Source organism: Panthera leo, chromosome A2 (assembly GCF_018350215.1).
Source record: "Panthera leo isolate Ple1 chromosome A2, P.leo_Ple1_pat1.1, whole genome shotgun sequence".
Classification (NCBI taxonomy): Eukaryota; Metazoa; Chordata; class Mammalia; order Carnivora; family Felidae; genus Panthera; species Panthera leo.
In genome coordinates, this window is record NC_056680.1 from 108,537,045 (window position 1) to 108,545,847 (window position 8,803).

Consider the following 8,803-nt stretch of genomic DNA (forward strand, 5'->3'; position numbering starts at 1 on the left):
TAAGTTTTAAGTGGCACTTCTCTGTAGACTATTTTTTCTTCCTTTCTTTCTTTCTTTCTTTCTTTCTTTCTTTCTTTCTTTCTTTCTTTCTTTCTTTCAGAGTTTAATGTATCGTAATAGCAAACTTACAGGAACAGCACAGAAGACAGACAGCATTAAAAGCCTGTGCTTGCATGTAGGACAACTCATTTAGAAAAGTATAGTGAATGGATGGAATCTACTGGATGATAAAAATGCTGCAGACACTATTTAGTTGCCGCCAAAAAGAAATTTACTTGTTTAAAAAAAAAAAAATCCAAATGCTGGCATTGTCCAGAAAAGTTTAACAGGTTTATTTATCATTGTTATAAAGTTAAACTGCTGAAATGTGTTCACTGAAACGTTTTGACTTGCCTGAACGCTTGATGTCCCCGCATTTATATTAAAAATGCACACACGAATGAAAATGGAAAAACTGCCAATACTTGATATCTCTTCCCTATTTTTCCGTTTGCAATCCATTTTTTTTTTTTTTTAAAGAGTGAAATGTTTTCCATCAGCGTGGATGCTTAAGCACGTTCGCCATGTATGCGGCATGCTGGCTGGATGTCTTTTGGCATAATTGTTACTTACATGTTTGGCATAGCACACAGGTTGGCATCTTCAAAGAGGCCCACCAGGTGGGCCTCCCTTGCATCCTGAAAAGCCACGCTCTGGAAGCGCAGATCTGTTTTGCAGTCCTGAGCAATTTCTCTCCCCAGACGTAGGAAAGGAAGTTTGCAGATGAGAAGTTCGGGGGTTTCTGACTGATTTTGCCAAGTGCCACGATACGGGGCTTGTAATGATGAGGTTTCTTCACCTTCCAGTAGAGGGCGCACTCTTGCCAGCGGCTTTTGTAGCCAGTTGCTTCCTCGGTGCTTGACCACCGGTCGATTTGCCGGCAGTCTACGAGCCATGGTACAGAAACCTCCTTACTGACACCCCCATTCTTCTTTGCTGGAGCTCTGCGAGCTACAGTCGGTAGGCGGCGGCTGCCAGGAAAATTCGACTCTATCATTTTTAATTAAGAAAATACTCTTTCCATAGGTGCTTGGTTACCTGGTAAGTTTGAGAAATTTTATTTCAGTGGAGGATAATCTCTTGAATCTTAGAATCATAGTTAGTCTTACTGAGAAATGATCTCAAATACTTCATTTCAGTTAGAGTCACTTCTTCAAAAGCAAATTTTATCCTATGAAACATGCAGTATAAATGGTTTCTTTTTATAATTATTTAAAATGTTATATTAAATTTCCAAGCTATTGTAGGTTTTTCAATTTCTTTCCATTGGGGAACAAAATGTAAATTTATCCAAGTTAATAAATATTTTTAATAAATCAAGATAGTACCACTTAGGGTTCATTCTTTCCAGGGCAATAACCACATTTTTACAAAATTATTTGGTCACATAAATTGAATGTAGGGTTAGAATTACCTATCCATATATAATGTGTGTATGTATTTGCATGCCTGTGTCCATCTGGCTGTTTGAGTTTGTCAGTCTTGAACTGAGAGAAAATAAACAGTATGAAAGATGAACAGTGGAACATAGGTCTGCCTCTTACATATTGCAGGGCATGGGTCTCTTTCTTAGAGGCAATAGTTACTACCAACTTCTCAGGCTTTCTTCCAGAAATACGTTCTCTATATTCAAGAATGTCCCCATTTATCATTCACTATCATCTCTGTATATACCTACCTATGATAATTTTTTACTTTTTATTTAAAAAATTTTAATTCCAGTATGGTTAACATACAGTGTTAGTTTCGATGTACAATGTAGTGATTCTATAATTCTATACGTTACTGAGTGTTCATCATGATGAATGTACTCTTTAATTCCCATCACCTTTTTGGCCCATCCGTCCACCTACCTCCCCTCTGATAACCATCAGTCTGTTCTCCACAGACTCTAAATAGTTTGCTTTTTGGTTTGTCTCTTTGTTTTTCCTTTGTTCATTGGTTTTGTTTCTTAAATTCCATATATGAGTAAAATCATATGGTACTGTTTTTTCTCTGACTTGTCTCCCTTAGCATTATACCCTCTAGATTTATCCACGTTGTGGCAAATGACAAGATTTCTTTCTTTCTTAAGGTTGAGTAACATTCCAGTGTGTGTGTGTGTGTGTGTGTGTGTGTGTGTGTGTGTGTACATTTGTGTCTTGATTTTGGATACTAACCCTTGATGAGGTATATCATTGCAAATATCTTCTCTCATTCAGTAGATTATATTTTAGTTTTATTGATTGTTTCTTTTGCTGTACAGAAACTTTTTGTTTTGATGTAGTCCTAATAGTTGTTGCTTTTGTTTCCCTGGCCTCAGGAGACATACCTAGAACGATGTTGCTATGGCCAGTGTCAGAGAAGTTATTGCCTTTGCTCTCCTCTAGGATTTTTATGGTCTCAGGTTTAGGTACTTAATCCATTTTGAGTTTATTTTTTTATAGGATGGAAGAAAGTGCTCCAGTTTATTCTTTTGCATGTAGCTTTCCAGTTCTCCCCACACTGTTTGTTAAAGAGACAGTTTTTTTTTTTCCCATTGCATATTATTTCCTTTGTTGTCAAAGGTTAATTGACCACATAATTTTAGGTTTATTTCTGGACTTGTTATTCTCTTCTATCGATCTCTGTGTCTATTTTTGTGCCTTTTGATTACTACAGCTTTGAAACCTGGAATTAGGATACCTCTAGTTGCATTCTTTTGATAGGGATTGCATTAAATCTCTAGATTGCTTTGGGTAGTATGGATATTTTAACAATATTTATTCTTCGACTCTATGAACATGAACATCTGGCCATTTGTGTCATCTTCAGTTTCTTTCATCAATGTTTGATAGTTTTCAGAGTACAGGTCTTAAACCTCCTTAGTTAAGTTTATTTCTGGGCCGCCTGGGTGGCTCAGTCGGTTGAGCGGCCGACTTCGGCTCAGGTCGTGATCTTGCAGTGTGTGAGTTCAAGCCCTGCGTCGGGCTCTGTGCTGACAGCTCAGAGCCTGGAGCCTGTTTCGGATTCTGTGTCTCCCTCTCTCTGACCCTCCCCCGTTCATGCTCTGTCTCTCTCTGTCTCAAAAATAAATAAACGTTGAAAAAAAAAGTTTATTTCTAAGTATTTTATTATACTTGGTGTAATTATAAATGGTATTGTTACCTTAATTTCTCTTTCTGCTATCTCCTTATTAGTGAATAGAAATGCCATGGATTTCTGTATACTGATTTGGTATTCTGCGTCCTTACTGAATCAATTTATCAGTTCTAGTAGTTTTCTTGGTGGCCTTTCAGGTTTATATACACTTGCCTATTAAATTTTTATATTAACATAAATGATGCCGTTCTGTCAATACCTCTGAACGTACCATTTTCATTTACTAATAATGAATATTGTACCATATCAGAATAGGTACTTATGCAACTATTCACTAAATGGAAGAGAAAGAATGACCTGGAGAGAATATTTATCCATCTCTATTTTCTAAATCCTGTAGAGCAAATAATTTTAAAAATAGTGTTTTCTGGAAAAAAACAGACTCTTTGGTTTAAAGGAGTAGATATCTCCAGAATTCGTTAGTGAGCAGTGTTATTTTATATCAAACATTTTAAACGCATAGGGTTTTCATAAGCTGCTCATGTTCAGCATCTGCAACCTATGGATTCTTGTTATGTCAAGAATGATTGCATTTTCTGGTACAAAATAATATCCCTCTCATTTCCTTTAAGCCTCTCAAGTTTCTAAGTCTTGAGGATACTACAACTAAACACTTGGTAAACAATTGTTTTTTTGTTTTTGTTTTTTTTTTTTTCAACAATATGGATAAAAAAGAGACATTCCTTGGTACTTGCCCTGTGGGCCCTGTAGGCACAGCACTTTTCCTCCCATACAGGAAAGGAAGAGAGGAGTAAGCAGTGGGTCTGGGGAGCAAACAGGGACAGGGCTCCTGGATGATGTATGGGACAGCTGGCTCCACTGAAGAACTGGAGAGAGTGTGGATTAGTAAAGTAAGTAAAGTAAGATGACTTGGTAGAGGTGTATCAAGCCAGATATTAAACCTTAGGAGTGTCCTCTGTTTCTTAAGCTGGCATCTTGGGCCAGATTTATACAGTGAGTGTCTTTGTGGCTTCCTACTCCATGAAGATTCAAAGTTTGATTGCACTTCGTGAAAACTCCAGCAGAATTTAAATTTACTCCCACCTACCATGTCATGACTAAGCCTATGTGCAGGACTTACTGCAAATCTCCTGGATGGTCGTTCCTTTCAGTTTTGCCTTGAAGGCACACCTTGATAATAGGCATATCAATCCTCTCTCACTCTGGTCTTGAGTGTACTTGAATTTTCACTTTGGCTAACTGCACCTTTTTGTAGTTTCCAAGAAGGAATGATTTTTTTTCTTTTTCCCTGTAGTTCTCAGAGGAGAGTTTGGAAGAATGTGGACTTCAGTTGCCATCTTGATTTGAAAGATGTCATTTACCTCACTTTAAATTGAACCTAAAATGGGTTCAGTCACTTGGCCAGGCTCACATTAGGTGGCTCAAACTTAGATCTATTCAACCCAAATTTTATGTTTTCCCCATTAAGGGAGACATGACACATAGTGCTTAAGAGTGGAGGCCCTAGTGAAGAATAGACAGGTTCTAACATCTGGAAGAATGGGCCCATTAATGGGCCATTTTGGGGACCTCAGTCTCCAGGGCTGATTGGAGAGAAAGCAAAAACCTGCAAGGGGAATTTCCCCTTTTACTGTCTTCTTTACAATGGGACCACTGATTTTAATCATGTATTTGATCATGCTTCATTTAACATTCTCATCATTGCCTTAACAATTGTCATGACAACTGATGACTTACAGAACTCATTTGAGAAATAATGATCATGGAGCCGTATGTCCTCTGTACCCACCTTCCCATTGTCCTGCTCCAGGCCCAGAATGTCTAGGTTCAAATACCTCATTCGTAGCCACTGCAACCCAAGTTAAATCATTAATATAGGTAGCGAAGACGATAACATTCATCTTACAGACTTGTAAGAATGAGTGAGGTAAGAATGAATGAGTGAGGACCTGAATGAGTAAGAATGAATGAGTGAGGACCTGAAAAGTGACAGAAGGGGAACTCTGCCTTCCCAGACATGTTGTTCTACTGTGGACCAGGCTCCTGTAATTGTTACTGGAGATGACATAGAAAGTACCAATGTCAAGTTGGTCTCTTTTTGGGAGAGATGATAAATGCATATAAAAAAATGTTGGATGAATTCCCAATATTAGTTTCCTTACTTATTACTATAACTATTCTTCACATGGGCCCACTAAGTCCAGAAACTAAGTAAGAAAACTCTTGATCAATAAAATTAGTGGATGTGAATTTTCAAAAATTCACATATGTTTAGGGATTTTCCAAAATTGTATAAAAAAAAAGATGATTCACAGGTTTCAAGTACTAATTCCACTTCTATTTTAAGCAAATTTAATTGTGTCTTCATCATGTTTTCATGGCTCACCAAGTTACTTTAGTGAATGCTGTCTGCCGAGAAGGTGAGATTATAACCTGACCACTCCAGGTAGTTGGGAAACTACAAAGGCTGAGCTGAATATATTCTCTGGTTCTGACATTAGGTGTCACTACAATCAAGGGAAAGCAGAGCAAGCAAAGGAGTCCAAAGTGGAATTGTAATATGGAGGGAGAAAGATACACATTTAAATTGTGGTGTGAAGTATCTGGAGAAGAACCTATGACTTCAAGGTTTGCATATTCACATTGTCATTGAAAGAAAAGAACATCCTAATAGATGTAAAAGCATCCATTTTCCTAAAACTCATAAGAAATACTTGCTGATACTTTGCATATCTTGCTATTTCTTCCCCTAACTGATGGTAAAACTGACAGAGGCTGCCAGGAATTGTCAAAAAAGATAATTTTAATTTGTTATGAATGAGACCAGCTCACCTTAAGAGTCTAATTCTTAAAATTACTTAAAGGAAGATTTTAAGTTTAAGCTTCAAGTATATTTTAATTACATAACTTATTGGATGTTTCAAAAGACATTTTGTTTGATAAAGATGTTATCAACCATTGACCTTAAAGATTGAAATTAAGATTCAAGGACCTTAAATTAAAAATTTATTTCCTACTTGGAAGGTTTTTTTTTTTTTTTCTTCCATGTCACTGCCATTTGTGTGCTAAGTGTATAGTTATCAGATACATTCACATTTGTTTAAGGAAAATATTTGTAAACAGTTGGAGAGAATGGAGCCCATCTAATGTTTCCCCTAATTGTTAGGCAACATGGTCAACTGAAAAGTCTGAAAAGTTCATACTCCTAAGAGATGTATGAAATTAATTTTCCCATGTGTATGCATTGGCAAACACTGTTGGAATAGATTCAGAGTATTAACGACTCTAATGTCATATGTATTGATGAGTCAAATGGATGCTAACTCAAGTGATGTCTGAGGGTTCTAGGGGGAAAAAGAGTGTTCCATTTGTATGTGGGGTAGGACTGATGATGAGCATTTCATGAAGCAGCTATTTATGAATCAAAGTTATGAAGTAATTGAACATACTAACAACTGGAATGGCAGTATTGGATTGAGTATCAGCTTCATGTGTATATAACTCAACTTACCAAGGGTCCACAGGATCTCTGGTTTAGACTCCCAAAACAAGTACCAAAGTTCAGTCTTCCTTCCCTGTTGATAATGGTCTCTACTGACAGATTTTGAATGGGAGTGGTTTTAGTGATTGGGAGTTTGGACCTGGGGAAAAAGTGGGAAAAATCCAGAGGGAAGATTGGTCTGTGCATTTCTGTAACTCTTTCTTCCTCAAGCTGTGATAGAGGCCTGGATTAACCCCCTCTCAAGGTTCTTTTGGGCATTATGAGCTTACTGGTTTACTGAAGATTTAGAAAGATGAGTATCTGACACAAGTACATTACTTTGGTGATGCTGGGGAGTATACTGATGATGGAGATACAAGTGGGGTTCTCAGTGTTAGAGATAAACACAATTTAAGGTGTCTTGAACACTGCTTTCTTTGTTCCACTTGATAACTAATATATCAGCTTGCATTATATGAAAACTGTTGCATTTATTTGGTCAGAGAGAGAAGACCAGACGGTATGGTCTAGAGAGCAGGCTGCTGTCATGTGCAAGGTGTTTCTGCATCATTTGCAATGGCTAGATTATGATCCCATAGTAATTGTCCAACTCTTATTTGATATTTTATTGACGGTTTGTATTTTGTTGGTTTTCTTCTCTGAAAAGAAATGGATATATGACATATCTCAGACTAGTGATTTTAGTATTGTTTTGAATCTGCTGTAATTATTGAAACTGTTCTTGTGCTTCTCAGTATTATCTTGATGATTCACAACCAAACTTACAACTAAGTTATCCAGGTTATATTAATCTTTATATTAGCATGCCTTAGAATTGCTAATTTTTTATAACTGGAAAGAATGAAATATCTAAATATGTCTCAATCTGCCTCTGCCAAGCTGTTTCAATAATTATGTTCACAGCCAAAAGTATGGATGTGTCATAAAATGTTAAAACTATGAACATATACCAGTTACTATGGCTTCAAGAATTAATGATTATCTTCATAATTAGGGACCTTGTCTACCAACATGAGGAAGCCACTGATGTCACGATATGCTGTATTTTACACTATACAAAAATTAATTTCTTTTAATTCCACAGTTTAGTATTCTTTACCCACATTTACTTAGTTTGTTTCTTTAAATTTCATTGATAGCTGCATACTTTTTGTTCCAATTCCTTGACAATTTTATTTCTTATGATTGATACCATCATACATTTATGGATTTCATGGTATAAGTTAGTTGTACTCTTCTCAAAATGTGAAATTACCTTGATGCTATGGTAGCTTTAAGTATGATACCCGCAAATGAGTTTAGAGGTTGGAGTATGAAAAGTGTCACAGACCAAACTGACGAGCTCCTATTACATGGCTTATTGGATCAACACACAGAGAGAAGCAAGGGGAAAGAGATGTTATAATTAACATGACTTATATGGAATGCAAATGGAGAGGAAGGCCACATGCTTAAATCTTGTGCTATATATAAAATCTGTACTTCCTGCCCCTTTCTGCTAGATAGCTCGTCCATGCTAATAGTGGGTTTATGATAATGGAATTTGGAGATGGGCAAGGGGATCAGTAGAAGAAAGGTACCTGAGTCAACTTGTCCTATTGAAGAGAAATAGGACAAAACATTGGACCGGTAGCTCTAAACAAAGAGCAATGGCTTTTATTTGTGTGGGGTAGAAAACGTGGGGAGCCAGTATGAGTGTCGTCAATAGGTGACTGATTTAAGCATGACATTAACGAAGGAGGCATGATTGGAACCTAGGAAATTTGCAAGAATTTTGGCACCTTAGTTGAGACTTGAAATCACTTAATTGTATGCAAATTATTTTAGGTTACACTTCAATGACTTTTTTTTTGTCTCCAAAATATCTTTATTATTTTTTTTCTCATTGACAATTCAATCAAGGGTAGTACATTACATTTAAGTATATGCCTGTAGCCTTCTTTAATCTACGATAATAACCTCATGCCTCTTTAAATGACATTATAAGATATTCTCCAGTAAAGCCACCAAGGCATTCTTATTTCTTTGTGTGAAGATTTTTCATTACAGATTCAATTTCTTTAAGGCAAATATTCAGATTTTCCATTTCCTCTTTTGGACATTTTATCATTTTTGTCATCTTAGTCCTTTGAATCTGTCAAAAACTCTTCTTGTTCTGTTTTCTATCCAGCTTCTTCTTAG

The 8,803-nt window shown here is 36.5% G+C and overlaps 1 pseudogene; it reads right to left on the reverse strand.

Annotated features, from left to right (window-relative positions):
• Nucleotides 1-548: 548 nt before the first annotated feature.
• Nucleotides 549-7,820, reverse strand: LOC122213492 (annotated as a pseudogene).
• Between the last annotated feature and the right edge of the window lie 983 nt (nucleotides 7,821-8,803).